Raw genomic sequence first — 27,000 nt, 5'->3', positions numbered from 1 at the left:
AGCCATGGACTCGATGACAGGGCTTATCTCGTGTGGCCACCAAGATTACCGAATTTCACCCCTTGCAATTTTTTTGGGGGAGTTGTAAAGGGCTGAGTCTACATACCCCCAACTGCCTACTAACCTGCCCAAGTTCAGACACAGGATTGAAGAAGCTGTTGCTACCATCACTCAAGAAATGCTGGTTAAGGTATAGGAAGAATTAGCCTACATGTAGGATGTGTGTCACATGACAAACGAAGATCACATTGAACACTTATAAGGTAAACTGAAAATGTTACTTTTTCTTTTCACACTTTGTTAATCTTTGTTAATTTTAAAGTGCAATTAAACACCTGCTATAATCTTTTATGTATACCCCATATTTTTGTTTAAACATGTCATATATGAAATCAAACCAATTCTAGAACTTAAATTATATAGCTAAATAACAACAAATTTTCCCATATTATTTTTAACCTAGAAAAATCAACAATATTTGGTTATAAATTAGTAAATTTAGTTTAGAGTTAGGCAGAGTTATATCATTAATACTTCAAAAATTAGACTTAGACTTTAATTAATAATTTTTAAAAAATATAAAAGATGCCCAATTAGCTAATACAGTAACACAAATTGTCTATTTTGCAAGAATTGGTTTCAAATCCCAATCCAAGTTTACTTTTTCTCCTAAAAATTTCTAAAATTACTCAGAAATTAATTCTAAACAAATCTTAAATAAATAAACCAGATAAAATATGGCAATATTTATTTAATTTTGTTATTTAAATACTTTATCATTATAGGTTCATTTCATTTATTAACAGATAAAAAAAATGTTTAGAAAATATATTCTATTACTTAATACCATGAATAGAATCATCATAGAGACAGTAACTTTTATCAGTTTGATCTCTGCTACTTTTATAAAATATCTATGCTTTCATTCATAATTATATAAAAAAATGCCATTTACTTAATAAAAAGTTCTTTATTCTTTTGGTGTGGAGGAAATGAAATGTTTATTTCATGATTCCTCCATGCAATGTCTTATGTTGGCAATTATAATTATCTTAATTCTTACATGACATCATTATAGTGATTATAGAATTGTTTTCTTATTGGCTGTAATGTTTTCGTATGATGAAGTACAAGATTCCTATCTAATTTTTACTTCATATTAATGTGTTACAAAGATTATTCTATATAAGTTACACAAAATGATACATGTAATGTCATTGAATGGCAAGTATTGCAATTATAATCAAGATTGAATAATATAAAAATATTCAAATAAATAAAAAATAATTGCAGTAGTTCTCAGTAATTACATATAAAAAGAAGTGCATGAACTATTAAAATATGGCATTTACAAAAATTCAAATAATATAAAAAAAAAAAAATTTTGTTCATGTCTTTTGATTATTATTGGGCTGTACAAGTTTGCTTAGAATTTTGATACTATGTGTTATGTACATTTTATACACGGGTTAAATTCTAAATTCTTGAAGTGTTCTTTCTTTGCAAAATTAGTGAGCTCTTAGATCAGAAAAGATATCTGTCAACAAAATAGAATGTCAGACTAGATGTTTCTTTGACTAACCAGCAATTTATTGCAGTTTTAGTTAGGATGTTCTTGACCATTTATCACTTCCTGAATTTTATTCTTAGATTTTGATTACTGAAAACTTAATGGAAAAGTACTACTGAACAACTCACACATGAATTCTTGGTTTTTCAGTAGTAAAAGCAAAAATTCTTACACTGAAATCTACAAATTAACTGAAAGATGTAAAATTATAAAACATGAACCCATTTAATTTTTTAATAACACAATATAATTTTTAGACTTACATAAAAAATAAAAATCAAATAATGACAATGCATTTTTCATTCACTTTTTTACACCGAGAAGAAATTTTTAGTCAAAATATAAAAATTTGAATAGTAGTAGGAAAAGTGTATACCATTGTAGATGTAACTCCTCAAGTTAAAATTTAAGAGTAACTTTTTCACTAATAGAGATGATACTGTTTTCTTTAATACAAAACTATCAAACAATTATAAAAGTTATAATATATAAAATGTAATGAAAACAGCAATGCTATGTTACTTAAGACTATAAATGAATTAATAATGCATATAGATAAAAAGCATTCAAATTAAATTCAAAAACTGTTACTTTCTAAAATATCACAAAAAAAGCAATGATTATATTGGAACCTTTACTCAGTGAACTTAATAATTATGGATTAAAATTAATTTATCTTCAAGATAAATTTCTTTTAATGAATAAACTAGACTACTTCACATTAGAATATTGTTCTAAGAATTCAAACATTAAATTTATTGATTTTTTTATAAAAATGTTGATATATTATACAAACTTTATAGAAATTATTCTCATATAATCTGTTTGCTTTGATATATTGGAAATCTGCTGAAATAATGTTTCATCCTTTTCTAATCATTAAATATTGTTGCTGGAAGAAAAAAGGCTCTCTGCTATTTTGAAAAGTTTCCAGTTTGTGTTCTCCTTTCCTTTATTCTGATAATTGAAAACTTTTTAAATTCTGAAAGTTTCAAAGCAAATTCTTAATCACTCAATAAACAATTTGATCACCTTTGTGATCAAAGCATTGCAAGATAATCTAACTAGAGTTGCTTACATAATTTTAGGGTTAAAAAGTTTTGGAAACTTTACATCTTTTAAACATTAACTTAAAAAATAAAGTAAATGTACTGAATAAACTATTGTGAATTCTAAATTTTAAACCTGTCTAGACATTTTTTTCTTTCTTTCTAAGCAGAAGGATATTTAACATTATCCATTTGGTACCAAAATGGAAATAGATTTATTAAAAATCACATCAACAGAGAAACAGATTTGATTTGAAAACATAATGCATCATCCCTGCTTGATACTTATTATATAGAACATTAAGTGTCTCCTGGGAAGTTGTCTCACAGACTAATAAGCACTTTCATTTTGCAGTTAGCCACTATTTGATTCAACATTCCAAAGTAACTTGTTATAGCCATTACCAAACAAAATTGCAAAATAAATGCACTTACTAGCTTGTGTAATAATATCCCAAGCAAACACTTTACAGTATGCACTCTAAATATCAAGCAGACATAATGCACTATATGTTAATGAATTTATAAAACTATTATAATTTTTCAAGAATGTTTTCATTTTTACACAAAACAGATGATTATTTTTTGTGATAACTAAGTTAACTAGGAAATATTTATTTTATTACAATTTTTAATTTTATAATATTTTTATCATTATACTCTAAATATTCAGCTTTAGGCTGATAAAGGATGCTTTGAGAATCAAAACTTCCAAGAACGTCAGTCTATGAGGCGTTAAATATACTTGTAATTATTTTTAATTTACGAGCGCTTTCGACGTAAATAAGCACGTCGTCTTCAGGTAAAATTAAATTCGAATAAAGAATTTGAACCATACACGTGAACTCAATACACCTAACAAGATGCTTTGAGAAATTTCTTGTGCCTAAAATTATATTATAAATGCTCAATTAATTTCTATACTTATTAGAATTGTGAGTTTGATTGAACCCTGTTCAAATACATACAAGTACAGTACATATAAAGATTTTTTCTAGAATAATATAGTACAAAAGTTCATAAAACTTGAATTGTAATAAAACAAAAACTGCTGAAGTTGAAGTTACAAAAATTAATTAATTACTAATTAATTAAATATATTTGGTTAACTTCAACTTTATTATTTACTTATTTGTTTTGTTATTATTATAGAACAATGATTAAACTTTATTAACTTTACAAAATTAACTTTGAATACAATAATAATGATCAGAATTTTTTCTTAACATTCGATTTCTCAAAATGGCTGCATACCTCATTTGTTGTTGTAATACTTGTGTATATACATACATACATACATACATACATACATACATACAAGTATTCGAATCCACTTAACCACTTAATTGGGACATGTTATGGTTAATCTATTTTGGCCCAGTTAAGAAGCTGCCTCAAGTAAACAAACTAATAATAAATTCTAAAAAAAAACATGTAATACATAGGTAAATAAATAATTAGGTATCCATTTTAATGCCTTATTAAACCAAAATACAGAAAATATTTGTACTATAAATTTGCCAGACTCACAACGATAGATAATTGATTCGCATCATGCTAGTGTTGCCAAATACAGTATTAGTAGTGATGTACACAAGGGTTGACCATTCGATTCATTCCTGATCAAATAATTTTTCCTTTCTCCCTTTTTAGTTAGAAAGGAAGGGGTTCATCCAAAAGTCACCTTATAGTCTCCTTTGAGCACAGTTTCCTTTACTTGGAGATGGACCACTTCGGCAGGAGCATCCATAAAATCTGCCAGCTCCGGATGCTGATCTCAACAATCGGATGGCTGCTGTTTGAATCTAGACATAATTATGCATATAATACCTTACAAGGAAACTAGCTGTCTTCCAACTCAGTCAACAGACCTTGAAAAATTGTCCGAGGATCTTTGTCCCTTCGCTTTTAAAAGGATCATCCAGTCCAATCCAGAGCAGGGTCAATAGCTCACATTCAGGTCCATCTCAGGATCCCCGTGTGATACATCCTGCTATGGTGACCCCCTCCAGAAAAACATCCACCTGAGCGAAATACAAAATCGCTTTGTCTCTGCCAATCGTTAGGCCTACACGACATTAGTGTACTTAGTGTCTACATATTTTCGGAAGATCCCTAAAATATATCAAAACTTGCTAAATTCCTTTTCTGCTACTGTCCCAATTAAGCAATTAAATTATGTATTAATTAATTAGCTTGGTTTCCATTCTTTGAGATTTGGTCCAATAAAGCAGCTGCCCCAATTAAATGGAATCAACTGTATATAAAAATTAGAATTTAATTAAGTTTCATCATACTTAATTTTCTATACTTTAGTTTGGTTTTCTTTTTTTAAAAATTAAAGATCTTTCCTTAATAGTGATCACTTTTTGTTATACATTGATGTAATTTTTAATCTTATAATGATATTTGTGCTTACATATACACAATGTCATCAAACTGCAGTAAACTCAATACCATTTTAAAGTATATGAATACACTGCTGGGTTAAGGCCACTTAGAGAAATTTTCATTCTCTCAGAAATTTTTTGGTTTTCTTGATGCCCATCATCTGGTTTTTATAACAGCTGATGAGGACTTCAGTAGAAAAGTATTTTCACTACAAATAAAGCAAAAAAAAAAAAAAAGTGAGAATAAAATACTTTTGTTTGCTTAACCAAATATTGTATTTAAATATTTAAAATACAATGTCAAAAACAAACTCTTTATTTTTTTTATTGAATGTTCCAAACATATCAGCTTTAGTTAATGTTTAGAACATTTTTGTAGATCAATTAGATACAATCACTTTTTAATGGAATTGCAGGATAATACTGACTGAAATTTATACTGAATAGTTTCCAACTTTATTCAATATCAAAGTACAATTAACTTTTTTAATCAGCAATATTAGATGATAGCATATATATAGCAAATGATACTAATGCAGAGTTAAAAATTTTTAAATTACTGATTGTAACCAGTTATAAAAAATAGTGTCATTAAAAAGTTATCATTCAACTCATGGAAAAAATAAATTGTTATTTGTTGAACAAAAAACTATTCCAAAAGCTAAGAATTCATCTAAGAATAGTGAACTATTCAGGCCTTTGAAAGTTGATCGGAGAAAACAAGCATATGTATAGACAATTGACTTTAAAAAATCTATGGTTTAGATTATTAGTGAGAAATGCTATTTTGTATAAAGAAGTCCTTTTCCAACTATGAAAATCTATGGTTTGGTATACAAGGGTTGAAAGATAGATTAAATTATTTTGGAAGTGGTAGAATAACATGACTAGTTTTAAAGTAATAAAGATCATTTGTTTTAATCATATACCATTTTCCAACAAAATTGTCATTTGAAAGTTTTTGAACAATTTTGCTTTTCATTTGCAAAAAATCTTTTTAGTATTTCCTTAATCCATTCCTATATGGCACTTCAAAACATCTTATGAAAACCACTGACGTTTTGAAGAAACTATAAAGTTTAATGGTGATAGATCTGATCCATAAGGAGGATATGGAGTAACCAATACAGTAATTTAAAGTTCTTAGACATGTTCACAGTTTTCTTACTGAAATATGATCTTGCATTATTAGGGTGCAAAATATGTTTTTTTTTTCTGGCCATGTTATGCAAATATGTCTCTCATTGCCATAAACATCTTTCAAATATTATTGAAAATTAGAACAAAACTGTTTTAATTTGAATTCACATAAAGTCTGAAAAACTTAAATCATGTAAATGTATTTATTTTCACTAAAATTTTTTCTGTGAAAACAGATTAGTTTACAACATTTAAGTTGTTTGAATTCTATGGATCCAAATTAATTGCAATGACTGTTAATTTCATTTGTATAAAAGCTTCCAATGTTAAAATCAAATGTTCTCAAATTTACAACTCATTTTTAAATTTGAGCTTAACAGTCACATTTAAAAATGAGTTCATTTTTAAATGTGACTGTTAAGCTCAAATTTAAAAAGGAGTTGTAAATTCGAGAATTTAAATAATGATGTCAAATTTAAATTTGAGAAAATGACAGACTTTACAAGTACACACTAAACACTAATGGCTACTTGATTCTATCCCTGTAATTCATGAAACCTTATTTATCAATCAACTCTTGTAAATTCAACTGGAATTTGAAAATTTGTGATGGAAAATATATATCAAATAACTATGAATGATTTAAAAAAAACCTATGGTCTTTATTTATTTCCATATATACAGGGATGAAGATAGAATATTTCTTTAAAGAATATATTTAGTTTGACTTGAAGAAAGTATACTGGTGATCACACACTTATAATCTATATTATTCAGACTTTCATTTTGTTACCCATGGCAATCCATGTTACCTGTAAAAACATTAAAATTATTCACTTTATTATCTTAGATTCCTTCAAAAACATGTAAACAGTTTTACTGATTTTTTTCTTTACTAGAAAAACTTATTTCAAATTAAATAAAATGAAGACAAAACCTCTCAACAGCAGCAAATTGTTTTAATATCTTAAAAACGTTTTCGAATGCTTTAAGCGATCATCCTCAGTTATTCTCCTGAATCAAACAAGAAATTCAAAAATTACGCAAAACAAAAATTCAAAAATGGTTATACAATTTTACATTAACAATATGCTTTTAAAAAAATGTAAGTGTTAATGTAAAATTGTATAACCATTTTTGAATTTTTGTTTTGCATAATTTTCGAATTTCTTGTTTGATTCAGGAGAATAACTGAGGATGATCACTTAAAGCATTCGAAAACGTTTTTAAGATATTAAAACAATTTGCTGCTGTTGAGAGGTTTTGTCTTTATTTTAAGACTTAGTTCATTTTAGCCTTAGAATCAGGTCTTTTTGAGTAGTAACTAAATATACAGTTAACTTGAAATATACCATATATCTATACTGTACATTCACTGGACACAAAGTCATTCAATTTCAGCAAATTATTTTTTTACTACTTAAATAACTGCAAATTCTTCTTTCAGAAGGAATATATTTCAGAACATAACAGGAAATTTTTAACTAAGTAAAGCAATCAATAAGATAAGTTATCTGATATATAACACTTATAGTAACTATTCTATACATGGTTCAAAAAAAAATTCTTTACATTTTTCTCTTCTGATTTTGTTTTAGGATAATGTTTTGCTTGTATTTCTCTTTATATCCAAATTTACACAGTTTCTCTTTCATACCTAAAATCTGTCAGAACTAGATTCTATATTCTTTGTTTTATTATCTGAAAAGCATAATTAGTTATACTTTTAATAATGTTTTATACTACACAATAGATATTAAATGCTTAGTTTATTAATATTCTTTTTAAATATATATTTTGTTTCTCGGCATTCACATACATCTCACGATATATACATATGCATAGCATAAAACTCGAGATAACAAATAAAAGACAATAGAAACTTCTATTCTCAAAAAAAAATTAAGAATAACAGCAGCAAATATAACAGATCAAAGCACTACAAGCAACCGGTCAAACAAACACATAAATGACATCAACCAGACTGTCAGAACTAGCAAATTTTTTCTTAGCATAGTGCCATTGCATAGATACAACATTAAAGAAACAACATGACGCTATTGTTTCTACAATGTTTACACCATTCTTCTTCCCAATAAAAGTAATTTTTATAAAAGATGTTTTTCATCAGAAATAAGGAACCAAAACTCTAACATACCACCTACAATCGCAGAAACATAAGACACATTCATGACAAAACAGCGTATATTACATATTTAACAATTAACGGTACACAATAGTTTAAATAAAAATTTATCAGCATTAGCATTAACAATTTCATATAGTTTCTGTTACGTTTATTTATATCGATATATATTTCTAATATTACTCTTACATTCATGGCTTTGGAGCATATTACGGTAACAATTATTTTTTTTTCTATTTATACAAACAGCTTAACGGTTCCATTGTTTAGGTGTTGGTGGAAATTTCAACAGATAACGGAAACAAACATACAAACAGCAAATTATGCAATCGACAGCTCGCATCTTAAAAAATCAACAACCTCTCGAACTTAAGGAGCTGTCAATCAAAACAATGGCACAACTATTTATTTTAATCATTTTCTCGCAAGAAGAAAACACGGCGAAAACGACAGAAACAATAACGATGGAAAATATAATTTCAAAAAAAAACGGGTAAGAACGGACGTATGGCATTGGGTCAATGCCTTTAAGTTACATCCATCAAACAAGGCAGACGATCGCCATATTGCCCATCTCATGACAAAGAAAACTGTCATACACGCCAATATTATTTAAACAACGACCCACCATTTAAAATTACCGCTAGGCAAACGTCTTACGAATATAGCGACGATAATCTGTCGAATGTCAGTCTGTCTACTTACATGGCAACAGTAGTTTAACCGATTTTAAAATGTTAGCGGTGTAAACATGTGCGTTCGGTCATCCCGCCATCTTTGGACGCTGCCGACGGCCTCGTTCTCGTTACCGAAAGGCACGTAATCTCGCAAAGCGGACGAGACAAGGCAAGCAACAGGCTTCTCGCTCCGTTTAATATCAATACTATTCGAGACTTTAAAAAATAATAGTAATAAAATAAAAAGGCGACACCAAACGGCATAATTTACTTACAACTTTTAAAAGCAATTCTCCGAGATTATAAATAAATATATAAAATAATTTTCACTTTTTAAGTAAAAATTTTTTCCGTGTCTGGCTATTTTGTTTATTTTATTTTTTACTTTTGCCGCCAGGGTCGAGTCGAACTAAGTGTGGAATGCTTATTGGTAAATAGCGATTACGACGGGCGTTAATATAGCAAAAACAAGCTCGAGAAGTATGTGAAATGGTCGCCTTCGGTTAACAAAGTTTATTCAATAGATAACACTTACTTTTTTAAATCGAATATGTCAGAAATTGCTCATTTATTCGGGATAATTTCAACGCCGCTGTTTCCCGGCGTTTCGAATTTCTATAACTTTTACCTAGAATTAGGCTTTAGTTGGCACTAAATCATTTCGTACATCGAATAAATACGCATCTACTAAAGAACAATTTACGAAAAATAATTTATAAACTTTTCGGTGCCTCGTGTTACTAAACAATGAATCGAATCCGGTCACTTTTTACATACAAAAAGTACTTTTCTTTACAGTCGCTAGAGTCCGGATAAAAATGGAAGCGCGAACAAAGACACAAGAGATCGACAACGGTACAAGCAGCTGATACGTAAAACCGGAAATGGTCATGGCCCGAAGCCTCCAGGTGTTTAGCATATCCGGAAGGTCGGTGACACACACCAAGGACGTTTCTTTCTTTCCCGTTTCTATCCCCCTTCTTAGTTTCGATACCGGTTTTGGGTCACGAACTCGAGAAACGTTTGGCTTCTTCCATTCTCAGCGAAAGGCCAAAAAATTACATTTCCGTGCATACTTAAGCATCAAATTTATAAGCCGTGCGTAAAAAAAAAATACACGTACAGTACACTACAAGTTTCTCAAATGAAAAATCAGGGCGATTAATAACCGGGAAATGTCAAAGAAACTCACTTAATTTTTAGGGAAAATTAAGTGAAGAAAAGAGAAAACGTAGCGTAACTTTATACACTCACGAACCAGACATTACACGCGATGCGTGATTTTTAATTATATAGACAGAGTTAAAAGCAACATATTGTAATAGTTTATAATGCAGTATTTGAAATTTGACAATGATTTTTAAAATAAATATTTCACGTATTTCTATTAAACTTCTTAAAATATAATTTACGATTTTAAAGCTTTCGTATTGTTTTTACAATACATTAAATAATAACTATTCAGTTTTATTAAAATGTAACTTAACAGTACATCTGTATGAATAAAATAACAATTTTACGTTATATTTATTTAAATAGTCGAGAGATAATATACTGTAGTTTTGTTAAATATTTAATTCGTGGTTATTGTCTGGATGACAAGTATTTAATCTTAATTAATTAATTGCTTTGCATAAAAATGGAGAAAATATTTATATTTTATAATTAGTAATCAATATTTGTCAATCGACTACGTCGAGCAAAACGGTTACGCTTTATAAACCGAGAGGGGAAGGATAAAATGCTGGATGATTATTCTTAAATAATAAAGAATTATTCGGTTACGGAATACTTAAAAGTGGCAGATTATAAAAAGTACAAACAACGTACGACCTTGATCGGAGTCGTCGACACTCGTCCGCTCTTCCACGGCAAATTTTATAGTTCCGAGTACACGATTTTTCGTGTCGTGTTTTAATAAATAGATTTCCGTATAAATGAAACGGTTAATAATAATCTACGGTTCATAAGCCGATTAATTACTCTTTTGTTTCGCAACCGATTCCACAAAATAACATTTAGTGTCTCTTCTATATATTCCAATTTATTTGGACTTTAGCGTAATATATACACCTATCCTCGGGTTATATTTAAACAGATCGATTAAAATCGCTTAAATTTCTTACAAGTTCTCCAAATACTAAAATTGATAATTTATAGGGAAGAACGGTACAGTACACGACGTTCTCCATTGTTTGGTGCAAAGGTTATGTCGATAGTTGTCTTCGGCAAGTCGCGATAGTCGAACGCTTTATATAAAACTCGATTCTATATTAGAAATATGGTATTTTTGTAGTAGAAATGATGATATATTGGAACGTAATCTCCGCAGCAATACTTTTATTCTAACGACGTGGAAAACTGATTTTTTTCTGCTTCCCTTCATCCGCTACAAATACCAGGCCTACGTGGTCTACACAGTACTGTACACTACTGTAGTGTACATAATGACTAGCGAAATTCGGAGCGAAATTCAACTTTTAAAATACATAAAGCTTTCACATTTCTTATAAAACAAAGGTCGTATTAATTGAAAGAAACGAATTAAATTTATAATATTTCCCGAAGGTATTAAATGTTCCGAGATAAGACGCAACACAATTAGAAATTCGTCTCCGTATATTCTAATTGCCATCAATATAATCATTAGTAGCAAGATTTTAAAACGTGTTTAAATCATTTGTTTCTTCTGTGTTTAGGCCTATTGTTTGGATGACGATTCCGAAGGAACCTGTTAGACTATTCTAACAGGTTCTAACAGGCCTAATAAATACACTTATTGATAAAGAAAGACTAGCCGAATTAATAAGATAATTTCGACGATTTCATAATGTATTTATATTATTGTACGTGAAATTTGTTAAAGAATATTCTTTAAATCTGGATCACGAACAAGTTCTATATTTAAACGTTTTATTGAGTAGTTAAACTCGAACACTTTAGATGAATTGCCTTTCTCCATGCAATTATTCCTTAAAAAGTATTCAAGTTTAAATACTCGGTAGTGTTTAAATATACGTATTTCTGCGGAACAATGAAAAATAATTATATTATCTTCATGCGTACTGTACGTAACAATTTAGAATGTATTTTTTTTAAAATTAACTACAAATTAGATACATAATAATTCGAGTAACTAAGCAATAACAATAGATACGTAATTAACTACAAGTATACGGATTTCCCATGTCTGGAAATCTGTATACAGTACTGTATATTCCCATATGAATCGGCCAGACAACCAGTTCGACGAATTTTTTTTTATAGTTTTTGTAATAATTAATTAAAATATTAACACAATTTTAGGATTTTCTGATGCCGTCGTTCTTCTTTAAATGATTTTCTCGAACGAATCGGGTCAAAAAGAATGCGGAAATTATCAACTTCCAAACATTTCTAAAATTAATGGCGTTGAAAATTTGATAAGAACAACTTAGGCCTAATAAAATTTAAGGTTTTAGCGATTGATTCCGTATCGAAAAATAAATTTAATTTACAGAACGAGTGTATTCTACGATACAGGATAAACACAATTACTGTATCAAATATACTAGAGCCGCATTCGATTTCGTCGATTCGAAATACTGTAGAAGTTACTTTTATTTATATGTATGGTACGTCTGTCTGTATATACGAAGTAACTAAAAAGTAACTTCCACACAAAATTGGAAGCGCTTAATTTTCTAGTAAATAAATACGTTACCGTTAACGACTTGTTGATATCGTCGTTATACAATAAAAACGTTGGTAAGGCGAAAAAAAAGGAGAGGCATTTCTAAATGGGTCATACAGCCATTTGGTTAGAGGTCACGGTCGCTATATCGAAGTCGCTTATAAAATGCATTTTCTCACAAAAGATATAAGAAACTTACCTTCCCGAACACGGGATTATCGTTACGATCACTCGGACAAACGAAATGTATAAATGGTAGATGCGATGTTTTTTTCTTCGATGGTTGTTTTGCTATCTCATATCTTTCTCTCGGTACACAATCGATCCCACTTGGAAGAGAAAGATTTGGTTCAAGGTCGATGACCGTTAGCGACGTTAGCGCCGCCCGACGGTGCGAATGTGCCGAACGCAACGACGCGAAAACCTACTGCGCATTCGGGTATTGTTCGAACAAAGAGCGAAACGCGATTACGGTGTTATTGTCCGCTATTAACGGCATTTAAAATTCTTCGATTGCTTATCGTTCTATTATATAATATCGTCAACGCGTAGCTTACTATTGTGCAGCGCGCAATTGTGTTTCGAACAATAATAACAATAAATAAATAAATAAATAAAACAAACCCGTCTCGCGGTGATGGTACGTTGCGTTTTTCACAAATGATTTGGGTAAGAGACTTTATAAATATGTATAAATACGTGTGACGTTGTCGTATTTCTGGTATTTTAGGCGTTGCGAATTGAACGAATTATTACATTTTAACAATAACAATATCCATATGTATGTGGAGTATTTATAATTAAAATTTAGCAATTTGTATCAATCTAAAACACATTAACGTCAATAATTTCGCATATATTAATACTTGACGCGTTTGTGATGACAATTTAATTTTTAAAGTATGTTTTGTTTTTAAAAAAAATGTATTGTTTAATTCGCGTATCTGAAAATTCTCTGAACTGTAAAAAGCAGATGGAAAAGTAGAAAAATCGAGAGCAAACGCCGGGTCATAGGCCCCCTCATAATGGTATAGCATGCAGAACAGTTGGCCTACTACAAAACCCACAGAACGTGAATGCCCTTTCGTTATAGGCCTTATACAGTTCAAAGAACAGGACGGTATGTGAGTCATCGTTATAAATTTTGCGGAATCACCGCGCTACTAAAAACTAGCCTGCGACTAGCAAACAATAAATTAATAATTTAAAATTCATACAGATGCAATTTCTGCCATTAACGTGTGATGAACATATTTCTAAATAAAATAGAAAAAGCTAAATTTTTTTAATGTACTCGAGAACAACAATAAACACGGAGCCGGGTTCATACATAAACAAACTATAGCTTAGGGCCTCGAACCACGCCTACGCTTTTAAAAGAGAAGAGTGTAACGTAAGATGGCAAAAAATTTAAATCCGTCGCCGAATAAGCTACGTAATTATATCTACGAGACAGATAGATTTCGAGCAATACAATACTCGAAATCGGCATAAGCAACACGGACAAAAATAATCCTTTAATAAACAATGAGGAAGTGCAATTGTGACGTTTCACGAACTGCTAATCCCAGGGCCCCGTGTTTCATTGTTTTACGGGCAGTAAATTATACGTGAAAATAGTATACTGTCTGAACTTGTCATCTTCAAAGATTGATGTGTAGAATATAAATAGAATACTGGCTAATTGTTGATATAGATTTATATATAAAGGTAATAATTATGAAATATATTTAGCCCGAAACCGAACTTCTAACGAATATTTCAATCTAATTAAATCGAAATTCTTGAAATTTTTAATTACGTTCTTCATCATTTTTATGATTTGAGATGCAATATTTCGTACTTTATAAATAAAAATAATTAAATAGTCTATAAATTTTATATAATGTTTATTTTAATTTAAAACATTCACATATCTTGCTAAGAACTTTATTAAATCGATCCCCATTTTCGGATGTAGGATCCATAAAATAAGGATTAAATTTATTATTTTTTGTATATACGGGATGTCCCAAAAATCAGTTAACCGAGATATGTTTTTAAAGATTATTTATTTATAGATAATTCGGTTTAAAATATATATAGGCCTATATATATATATACGATTAACCGACTTTTGAGGCACCTCGTGCAATTAAAAATGTTAAGAGCCTTAAATATTTAGGCTAGATACGTATATAGGCTATATAATAAATAAAGACAATTAAAACATTGCCAAATTTACGTTATTATAAGTATATTTTATGCTTACAAGTAGCCTATACAAAGTTTGTATAGATCTACAAGTATAGAAATTAGCTGGAAAACAGCTAATTTCTATAGGCACAAAATTTTAGGCCAATTTAGGATAGATTTACTAAAAGAATAAATTGTAGGATATTTAAAATATGTTTTAAACAGTATAAAATCTGTAAATAATAAACTGCAAATACGGAGATATAAAGTCGACTGGGACAAAATTAAATATTGGAAAGTATAAAGTTGCATACGTCATCAATTATCCTCTCCATTTTAAGACTGTTTATTCCACTAAAAAACAAATAAAACGAAATTATAATCGATTACAAGCGATAAATAAATTCAAACAACAGTGGAACAATGCATGTTATCGTCTCAAAGTTTCGTCGATTGTCTTCTAATCATTCGGCAATCATCAAATCGGAGATAAAACAATAAATACGGAGATAAATATTACAATATTTACCGAAAGAAAAAAAAATTATTTACAAATATTTTATTTATGATTATTTGTAGAAAAATCTGGAGTAAGCGATAAAGCGAAAAGTTGGGATATCAATGGAAAGTAGACAGCTGCTCCCGGAGCCAATGCAGCTGTCGGGATGTGGGAAGTTAAATAATTGCTCGGAGGGGAAAAATAGAAAAATCAATGAATTCATTCTCATCAGTAGTAATTCACTTATTATAAAACAATTAGTCATCTTCCTTCCAAGTATCTGACACCGAGTTCGAGTGTAACGTCTTCGTCTATTTTATCTACAAATTAAAGGCTCCTAAGAGAGCTCTAATACAGATAAAACAATTTAAAGATACAAAAGTACTCTGTATTTTTATATTACGCGCCTTTATATTATATTATTTACTTACTATTGATCTGTTACACGAACCGGGAATCGTACGCAAAACGTATAGGCTATCGAGAATGTAAAGAATGGGCAAATTAACGAAGAGGAAATTTAAAAAATTCATTTAAAGATTTCTATAGTCATTAATTAAGTTTAAATAGAGATTATTTGGCTACGAACTCGGTTCCTGGCATAAAAAGTGAAAAAATTTGGAAAGCGAAACATTCCCAACTTAGCAACGAGCATTACTGATTCATTGTACTGCGAGATTTCGGTCAAACTATCCCCAGTCGCCTTCCGATCGAGTAGATTAGACCCTGTTCCCGTAGGGTTTTAAGGGGTCGGGTGCCACGTTCTACGCGATATTATCATTTATGAGTCACGAGCAATACTCCCACCGTCTTTTAAATTATTCCCGACTTGTTGGTTACTAACGAGAACGCTGCATTCTAAGAAATAATCCACTTATAATTTTTCAAGTATTTCTACAAATAGAAAATGGCAGAGATTCTCCCTCGTCGTTATTAGTTTTCGAGAAGAAGGAAGAACGATTCATTTTATTTTATTTTATTTTTCCCCCTGTTTTTCTAATGGTAATGGGAATAATTTTATGCCACGTACGAATAATCCTAAGCGAAGAGCATTCTTCACGTAGGAATGAACAATCAAATGTTCCCAGAAAACAATCATTACTTAGATAAATGACGTCAGATGGTCCGTTTCTCGACCGGTATTTAGAATAACAAAGACAATCAGAACTTTAATGCGCTCGCATATTCATTTATTCAAAATATATAATTTAAGTCGATTGATAAAAATTAATTTTAACCTTCGATCTAAAATCGGATTTTTCTCTTACAAACTCCTCTTTCTTCCACTCAGAAAAACACGAAGAAAGTTAGTAAATTTCCTCTTTTTCGCGGTCCAATAGTTAATTAATATCATTAACCTAACTAATCGACCGTGTCGAAAGACACGCAAAAATGGCTCCGGAGTAGCCGAAATGGAAAGTCACAAAGGAAGGTTCGAGAGCAAAACATTCCACCCTGTTACAGCATAAATTCGCCTTAATAAGGGCGGAAGAGAGCAAAAACTTGATAATCCGGCTTCTATTTTACATACTTTAAAAGGCATCGGAGTAAATTAAACAATAGGCAGCTAAATAGGAATAACATCAATAAGTAGCCTACTCGATTATATATTATATTCAGTGGCGCCTTATCCTAAAGGGCAATTGCTGGGGCCTCACCAACAGGGGATCCAAAACCAACCTTTTATAAACTCATTACTGTAGTAAGAATACTAAAATTTAAAGTTGGTTCATATCTAGATTGCCTGTGAGGCGCAGACATCGTAGAACTTATAAAACGAACGATACAGGGAAATTCCCCCCCCCCGAAGAAAAATGTTTGAAGTCAACACTGCGCGAGGAGCCCCCTAATTCAAATTTGCCTGGGCCCCACGAAGTTATAACGCGTCACTGATTATATTAGATTATTGTATATGTAGCATAACGCTTTGCATAGTTTAAAGTATGCAAAACGGGCACGGGATCGACTAAAGCGGAATGGTTAGAGAGTAAAATATTCGAGCAGTAACGAAGAGCAGCGCGTGCGGGGAGGAAGAGGAGGCAGTCGAATGTAGGCTACCCTTTCATCGATCAACTCGACCGTCGAGCGCATTCACGGTCTCCGCCCGTGACCTCATGGCCGTGACCCGATGCGCTTGGTTTTAGCGCATCTGCGCTACCTAACCGTATCCATTCTGACGAAAATAATAAAGAATGGGGGCGGTTCCCACCCTCCCCACCATCGCCGACTTCTTTCTCGCAAACTCGCGTAGGCTGTATCTTATTTTAATCGCGAAATCTTTAGCGATCGATGCGACAAAGAATCTGAGAACGATCCCTATATATTTCTCTCGTTGCCTCTTCTCGCTAATCGCTTCCGAGAATCGAAAAACTCGCAACTCGCCGCTTCTTATCGGCATTAATTAACTCATGTTTTCTTCGATATCGACACGTGACGTCATTAATCTTGTCCGGCGTGACGTCGGCGTCACTCGTCCCGACAATCGCTTAATTTTTTTGGTGGTCTCGTATTAAGGCGAGTCTCTTAATTCGTATCGATAATCGAAACTCGCTTCCATCCCACGTATTACTTGTGAATATTGTCCATTCTTTAATCCAATAAGCGTTAAGGTAATGATCGGTTCGAGTATTTTCCATTTGGCTCTATTGCGCGAGATGGGAAATACGAGGCTCTACTTATTTGTAAGAAATGTTTACAGGCCTCGGAAGGCCTCTAAACATTAGGCCTATTTTTTCCTTTGTATTTCTGGCTTACCGATAAAATTGTCAAATTGTAAACTATATTTAGAAAACATCATACAATTTTTAAGGCCGTTTTAATTTTTCTTAATTAGTATTCTGGGGCCTCTCTCGTACTCCGAGAGGCCTCTTTGGGACGTTTATATATTTTTCGAATTCGGATTTGTAAGGCTATAAATATTCCTTTTTAAGCCGAAAGCGGTCGACCCCGAAAACGAATTTCGTTAATTCTGTTTAGAGAATTGATAATTATAGAATAATTATAATACGAGAATTATAATTATTATTTTGAAGAATTTACTCAGTACAGACATCAATTAACATCTTATTAAAAGCAATTAAAAAAAAGATTTGTCCCGCTTCTCGTTAACCCAGAAGGAAACTTGTAAGGTTTATTCACAGAAAAGTAATTATAGTTACTTTTAAATTCACGAAGTTAATTCGAATTTAAAGTGAATAAATTGTATATTTTTTACTCGATAGAATGTTTAAATCGGTAAGTTCTCGTAGAAAATAGAAAAACGTTCGAATGACTTAACGCTTCACCATTAGCGATTAGGTTCTCGTTATCCTTCGGAAGAAGAATGACTTCAAACGTTATAAAATATAACCTATTGTTAATCTATACTTAGCCTATTAAGGCCGTTATATAGCCTATATAGGTTATATAACAGAAGTGGGAAACTTAACGACCTTCGGGCTACACGCGGTCTTTTGAGGCATCTAGTGCCACTCGAAGTTATAAAAGTACGTTTTCTGTACATCTCAATACATGTATGTCGTTTGTGCCTGTACTCGTGTAATCTGCCACACAACGTGTGACCGCGAAACGTGACGTGAAGCCACGTCACGTTTCGCGGTCACACGTTGTATCGCAGATTACGTGTGAAAACGTGACGTGGAAGGCCACGTCACGTTTTCACACGTTTCATTCATTTCGTTTTCGCATAATTCCTTTATTAAAAAAAATTAATTATTTCTTCAATTAATGTAGACTTAATTGTATTTTACTAAAATTAAGGACCGAAAAACCGACGACGGAACGACATTTACAGCGCTGCTTTGTTTAGTTTAACGTTTACTCGGATAGACTTCCACTCAGATTATTAAAAAAATAAATAAATTTAATTATTCGAAAAATGAGGAAATTATCTTTAAAGATCTCCAGGAAACGTTGATGTCCAAAGCAATATAATGCCTCCAGTTCTAGGAAGAGCGACTTAACACTTAAATCTTTAATTAGAAGTAGAAGAGAGAGAGAGAAAACTATTTTATAACTCGATAATTACACGAGTAGAGAGAGAGAATTATCGAAAAATCATTCCAAATATACTTATTCGTTTCCAATAAATGGAAATAGAATGACATTTTTGTCATGTCCATTTACAGGAAGCTTAATAGATACTTAAAAGTCGTCGAGGCTCAATAGACGAATAGATAAGTAAATAAATAATTAAAAATAATAGGCAAAAAATTCTTATTTTTAATTACATATTACGCGTCTAAAGAGGCATAGATATGGAAGAGCAACTAGACGAGGCCTCTAAGGAGAAGGCCGCGCGTTAATGAGGCCCCCCATTTTTGATGTCGCGAGAGCGTGGAATATAATTTGCTCATTCGGGCGAAAGGGGGCGAGTAAAGGAGCCCGAATTCTACCAAATCATCGGACACAAAATATCGTAATGGAGATTACCGGGCATAAATTTACTAATTAAGTATCCTAATAATAGGAGAAAGAGTTCACCAGGTCATCGGAGAGCGTGTTAATTATCCGTATTGGGTAGTTTCCGTCCGTAACAATACGTAATAAATCGCGTCATCGATACGTAATTACAAAGTATCGTGTCGAGTAGTATCTAGGAAGCAAACTACTAAATATATTTGCGTTATATCGTATCATATTATATATATACTGTATATTTATTTAAATTATCCCGCTTCGTCACTGTTCTGTTCGTTAATAGTGTCCATACTTCTGGTGTTGTATGGCCTATCTGTCGCGGATCTAACAGGGAGACGAGGAAGGAAGAACAAAGTCACCTTCCACCATTTTATCTAAAATCGACGCCCGAATAATTAAGGAAGATTAATTAAGAAATTTCCTTTCATTTATTTATTTTAAACGTCGCTAAAATGGCGAATAATTTTCCGACAGACGACTCCGTAGTTGTATAAAGTCTAAACGCGAGGAGTCAAATTGTAGGAATTAATAAAAATAAATAATATAATTCGTTCCCCGATATAAATATTTATCATTTATAAAACGATTATTATTGTTATTTGATATCTGTCTCTATTGTTTACGCAATTTCTGTTCAATTGTTCTAAATACAGAGCGGTCCAAAAGTCAGCTTACCCGAACGAGTCGTAAAAGGATTCGAACAATACTATAATTTAAAGACTTGAGATTTGTCGGCAAGACATTTATTGCGGCGGTTAACTGACTTTTGGGCCACCCCGAATTTTTTAAAATATAATTATTTTACGGAATATTTGAATAAGTTAATTAATTTCTAAAGAAGAAAATAATTATTCTGTATCCTGTTTTATGATTTCTTGCAGACTGCTTTAATTAACAATATTAATGATGCATCCCCCATTAAAAACGAACCTGAACAATGTCTATTTCTGCTGAAAATTTGCATATATATATATTGTTTTTAAAGGAGCTGCAATTCTAACCCCTCTGCCTATTAATTTAAGTCGAACACTTCGCTAAATCGAGTTATAAAGGCTCGCAGAAGAATAATTAATACTCGAACAACGTCGATGAAATTAACAAAGAGAGCGATCGGCGATCGGTAAAACGAGTGAATCGCGATGTCTCGCTAATTTCGGGTATTGCGCCAGTTACGACGCTTAATTAAACAAATTACGCGGCTGGCACGACGGTAAATCGAAATATTAGCATTATGGGAAAGTGGTAAATACAGTAAAAATCGTAGAAAAATACACTTACTTAACTGTCGCAAGCGTATAGACGAGGGATCGAAATCAATGGCAGATATCAATATTTCCACAACGGATTATAGAGGGTCCCGGGTCCTTACAAATAAAAAGCGCAGGAGAGGGGGAGCGAGAGAGCACCAACAATGACGAAGTAGGTAGAAGGGCGTTCGAGACAACGCGTGGTGACTCATCCTTTCTCCCCGTTTTGTGCCAGCTGATCTCGATTTGCTCGGACTGCACGATTTTAATCGGACCCCCTACTAAAGGGGGAAACGTTTCGACCCCCCAACAACCGTCGCCTATTTCTCTTTTGTTCCTTTTTCTCTTCTTATTGTTTTATTTCTCACACTAGTCTACTCTGGAAGCTACAAATTACGTTCAGTTTCTAGTGTTGGGAGTTAAGTAAACGTGGCGAAGAGAATAAATCGATGATGCGACGATTTCCCTTCTTCTTCTTCTTCTACCTTTTTTTATTTAATTTTTTAGGGGGTAAACACGCAGATGGCAATTTAGTCATCGTCGTCGATACGGGAGTTGCGGTTAATCCCGGAGATTGTGATGACACGTGCTTCTTCTGTTCCCCTAATTCGTTTTAAGTACGTAAGGACTCGAATTACTTATACAGTTATTTCGAAAATTATTATTATTATTATTATACAATAAGTTTGAACGTATTTAAACTACGTTAAATTGTGTAAAATTGTAAATTTCCTCGCTCGTGAACCTTTGCCCCGCCACCTAATTTCCTTTATCGAGTGTTATTTAATTATTTCCTATTAATCTCTTATTTTCGACAATGTCATTTTGCATCAAAGGTCCTTCCGCTAGGGATTAAAACTGCCGATTTCATTATTTAAACAATGAAAAGAACGTCACGTGTCGATTTTATTGTCGTCCGAATTCTGTTTACTCGTTATATTTTTAATGAAATTTTTATATTTATATTTTGATTTTATATTCGAAGTGGAGTTTTGCTTAAGTGAAAGGTTACGTCTACGCGTGAAACTGTTAGCCTACCTTTCGTTTTCGTGTTTCGTTATAACGATTTCACGTTTTTACAATTTATTATAAGAAATTTACTCTTTTACTATCATTATGACGTTCCTACGTTTCACTACAACGTTTTCTTGTTTGGTTACAACGTTCACACGTTTCGTTATAACATTTTGTTACAAATTTACGCTTTGTCAAATGATTTCGAAAATATTTTCTAAATAATTTCTGTGTTTCGAATTTACCCACTCCTCGAAAAACACGACGAACAATTATGCATTTTTTTCGATTAAAAAAGTAGGACACGGTTTTTCGGCAAATCATCCGACGACTTGCGTATTTTCCCGTTACGGTAAACACATTTTATCGCGTTGTCACCAATCACGCTAGACAATTTGGATCCAATAAACCTTAAATAATCTGCGCCAACTAAATACGATCCGCCTTGCATTAAAATATATAGCAGTCCCGCGGAAAAGAGTAAATTACTCGAAAATTCCGGACCGTCCGGTTTAATCCGGACAGCATTCTGCTTACTGTGGATTTTTTCATACTTTTATCTCTTTTTTCGTCCTGTGGGCACTAGGAGGGCCCTTTTCAATCGCAGTCGTTTCGGATTCGGCAGGGTTTATAACAAGTGGTGAAGGATGGGACCCAACATATTTGAGAATTGCCTGGGATTCTAGGGATCCCGGTTTCAAATCGGGGCGAGAATCCTAGGAACTTTTTGTGGGCGGTTAGTCCCGGATATTTCGGGTCCGTCCCTATCCGTTCGGCTGCCCTCATTACGGGCCCGATAGAACCCGCAATGCCCGTGCAAAAAAGGCCCACGAGTGAGGGGAAAAAACAAAAATACAGAAGTGTCAGAGTCTCTCTCGTCCAAAAGCATCTCCGAATCGATAATTATTACTTATTGGGTTGTCAACGAACGAACGTTCTAATTGGATGCTCGCTCCCGTGACCCCGTTGCGGGTCAGTCCGTCCTTAATGACGAAATTTTATTATCGTCGACGTCATTTCCGATACTCTAAGCCGATTTAGTTCTCATTTATGTAGTTTTCTACAAAAATATCGATCGCATATATAAATTATCTTCGATATTTTCTAAATGAATTAAATTACCATAAATAAAATTATAATTTGATAACGTAACGAAAATATTTCCTTCTTAAATTGTCAAACAAAATTTACCGAACACCAAAAGTTTAGAAAATACAGAATCAAAATGGCAGGCCGGATTGAATTGATAATAGAAGGCAACATACACATAGACGATCCACCGAGTGGGTTGCCTCTAGCGAGGACTTTCTACCAGAAAATGATGCCTCCCCAACTAGATGCTAGACACGCGAAGAAAACCCGGAAAACCTCACGTGGCCAGCACGTTGGCCAGGCCCGAACCCGCGATCTACTTTCGGCGTTTTATCCAATCGGCCACGGGAGTGATAAAATGATGGACAGTTTCGTCTAGCGACTTTAATTAGACAGATTAGATAATTTCTTGGTTAAGGTTATAGAGATTTTGGAATTTATCATCTCCGATATCGATCGTAAATAATCGTTGATCCGAAGATAGCGCGCGATAACCATGAAAAATTTCGAGATCAAGTCCGTACAGATAAACTGATAAGTTTATATTTTATTTATATATCTGTATATAAATATTTCACCGATTAACGCTATCATATTATAAAATTCAATAATTGCGGGTCAATAAATGATTATCCTGTTACTACTCCGTTATGGCACTTGATTACTTAATTGAAATTATTGATGCCAAAATAGAGTGATTTTAGTTTCGTGCCAATATCTACTGGAATAATGGCGAAACGTTTACAAGATTATTTTTTCCTGAAAGAATGTCCGTGCGAAATTGCTATTGGATAGAAAAAAAAAACGCAATCCGCCATTTTGAAACGGAGATTATTTCGAAAGAAGCGCTACCTACCGGATACAAAAATTGAAATCGGTATAAGGCAACACGACACGTGGACGAATGTCTTTTAAACAGTAAGACACTATCTCTTCATATTTAATTTTCGGTATAATGGAGGAACTTTTAGTACATCGAACGAATTAATATCATTTATTCAAATACATTCTGCAATTTTAGCAATAACAATCGAATCGGTAGCGTCAGGAGGCCCTTTTGTAAATACAATAGAACTTTTCGTAGAGAAGCGATAAAATTTCATTGAAAAACTACCAATGGAACGACATTCTATTATTCTGCAAGTTGCAAGCTTTGCATAAAAGCACTCCACAGTCGAATGCTTTCAAGGGATGCCGACTCACCACCTTATAATACAGGAAGAACGTAAAAAGCGACCGTAAAAATCGACGTAAATAATTGCATTCGTTATTGTTTTATACCGGACGAAGAACAATGGAGAACGACTTTATCACCAAAAAAAACCGGACCGATAAAAATATTTCGATAAATTATTAATGTCCTTAATTATACACGTAGATTTTTTTTATTTAGAAATTAGCAGTTTTACTGAAAAATAATATGAAATATATCGCATAAACACAAGAAAAGTATACCAAAGTTTACTTTTAAAATTTGTAAACAGAAGACAAACGATAAATTTTGGAGTCTTCGTAATTCCTTTTCGCACCACAAGGGCACAGACAGTAGACCGATTGCGGCGCTCTGGCGGATCCGGGTTCGAATCCCGACGGAAACGTCAAGCAGTCAAGCAACGTTCCTCGCTACTCGGCCGCCCCATTGTGGCCTGGCCGAATTCATAACTAGCTTACTAAAGGTCCTCTTAGTAGGCTATCTACGGGGCGGAAAGAATTAAAAAATCACAAGGACACAAAGTCGCGTGGAGAAGCTCTTTTATGGGAAACTGGCCCCTATTTAGACGTTACTAACGTGAAGAAAGTTCAGAAAACTCCACGTGACCGGCCCGTTAGCCAGGCGCTAACCCACGACCGACCGCCAGTGTTCGGCAGTTTACCCACTCGATCACTGATGGACACCCAGAGATCGGCCACGTGGAATTTTCCGGATTTTCTTCACGTCAGTAACACCTAAATAGGAGCCAATTTCCCATAAAAGACCTCCCGAGAGGCACTTCCCCGCTGCACATCACCCTTGTGTCCTGTCGCCTTAAACAATACAACCATAAAATTTGCCGTTTAGCCCAGTGCGAACACTCGGACACTGGTGGGCCTATATTTTATCGACATAGGCTAAAATCTACACCGAAATATATCCGTAGAAAAGCTAATAGAGTATATAAAAATTGCATTCTTAATCGGCATATTTTCGACATATTCTACATAGGTTTAAATGAATTTTACATTTTACCGAAGAAAAATAATTTCCGATTTCGATCTTTCGTCGGTCTTTCCGACAAATTTTATTTGTTGGATAAAAGATAAAAATCGAATTACATATAACGCGTCAAAGAAGTCGATCAAATTCGATTTCTTCAAATTTCACCGACGTCGACGAATTCGCCCATTTTCCTCGGACTAAGCGCATTATCAATTAAGAACGATCTCTTTAAGCTCGAAATTTGCTTTTTCTAATTCTCAAAATTTCAAATAGAAATAAAAAAAAAACAACTTATTTTTATTTTTTTAAATTAGTAAATCTAGTATATCTAACTCCGTTCTCGAGATTAAGTTAGGACAAACAGACGGACGGGGGTCGTTATTAGCATTTATAACTTTTTAGAAAACTCATCCTCAACCTGAAAGTTAAGCTTTTTGCCATTTTATAATAATTAAAAAAATAATAAACTTTTTTTAGTAAAATATCATAACAGATGGCGCCACACGCAGTTTCAAATGTAATTGCGAGGAAAGTTACGCAACTCGTTGCTGGATTTTGTTTTTTTAAATAGCATTAGCAAGAGTCACGCTACTTACAAATTACAATTTATGAAATATTCACGACGAATATTGTACGAAATATAAAATATTTATTCGATTTCTCAATTTTAAATGTTATATATATATACACACACGAAAGGGTTATATACATTATACAATTTAATATACATTTGTGCATTGCACGTAACAATTAAGCTTTTGATTTACAAAACAAAAGAAGGGAAAGAATAATCCAATGCATTTTGGAATTTAACAATACAAAATTATTATTCGCCCATTTTTTAATACAAAAAAACAAGTATAAAAATAGTTTTGTTTTAAAAAACAACAAAATTATTGTCTAAAAAACGACCGCAAAATTTAACAATACTCGTTTGTTTAGACACAAAATACTAGAAACGAATTCTTGTATTATCTTCGTTGCGAGTAAAGATACTTCGGACTCGTCTCTTCCATTTGTTATAACGATACCTGTTTTAAAACATTGTAATGAATAATCTACGTTATTAATTATACAATGATTATTCTAATTTAAAAATTGTTTATTAATCTACTTCATACGTTTTGTCTCGTGTTATTTCCCAAACTAACGACTTCCGCGGACCTTTACAAGTGTCAAAATCATTTGCAGGCCTGTTTAAAATGGAACCCGAATAAAAGGGAAACCCGCCTAAACAGAAAAAAAAAATACTCGGTACCGGACGATTCCGGCTTACACAGGTTTTACTGTACTTATATATGTGTATACGAGTACGTATCTATACACGTGTAAGAACATATTTACAGTATTTCCTCGATTGAATCTGGTGGTTTATTTTTAATACCTACGTATTCCCGTGTTTATTAACTCGAAACAAGTGAGGAGTGAGTAAAAAGTCGCGGAGTTTTCCGGATCTTTTTCACGTCAGTAACATCTAAATAGGGAGCAGTTTCCCCGAGAAGCAACCCCTTGGCAGATGGCCACGTGTAGCGTTGCCGTATACAAATAAACTTAACCTAATTTCCAAAAACGTTGTTATTTTATCGCACCGGGCATTTTGTAGGTTATTTGACTGAACCCAATTTTCCATTATGGACGAGTCAAGGTAAGGAATTAGTGATGCCCTAACCCGAGTATCGGCAATAAATTACAAAGATGTGAATTACTTATAC

At 32.6% G+C, this 27,000-nt stretch overlaps 2 protein-coding genes across 4 annotated transcripts in view; both read right to left on the bottom strand.

The window, feature by feature from the left end:
• Nucleotides 1-21,354, bottom strand: part of LOC111629986 (brain tumor protein-like) — a 54,200-nt gene extending 32,846 nt beyond the window's left edge. Inside the window, exon 1 of one of the 3 annotated variants that reach the window (XM_023373967.1) lies at nt 21,017-21,354. The gene's annotated coding sequence lies outside the window, so the exon portion shown is untranslated. Of the gene's footprint in view, nt 1-9,000; nt 10,383-12,844; nt 14,420-21,016 lie in introns of those variants that run through there. The other 2 variants (XM_023373966.1, XM_023373965.1) reach the window with 2 other exon arrangements.
• Nucleotides 21,355-25,927: 4,573 nt separating this feature from the next.
• The window catches only part of LOC111629989 (electron transfer flavoprotein-ubiquinone oxidoreductase, mitochondrial-like), a 33,545-nt gene continuing 32,472 nt past the window's right edge, over nt 25,928-27,000 (bottom strand). Inside the window, exon 14 of the mRNA XM_023373970.1 lies at nt 25,928-26,319. The gene's annotated coding sequence lies outside the window, so the exon portion shown is untranslated. The remainder of the gene's footprint in view (nt 26,320-27,000) is intronic.

Source organism: Centruroides sculpturatus, unplaced genomic scaffold, assembly GCF_000671375.1.
Source record: "Centruroides sculpturatus isolate CEXI.00-Female unplaced genomic scaffold, Cexi_2.0 scaffold656, whole genome shotgun sequence".
NCBI classification, from domain to species: Eukaryota; Metazoa; Arthropoda; class Arachnida; order Scorpiones; family Buthidae; genus Centruroides; species Centruroides sculpturatus.
The sequence above is the reverse complement of the archived record's forward strand: the minus strand, read 5'-3'. Positions and strand labels throughout refer to the sequence as shown.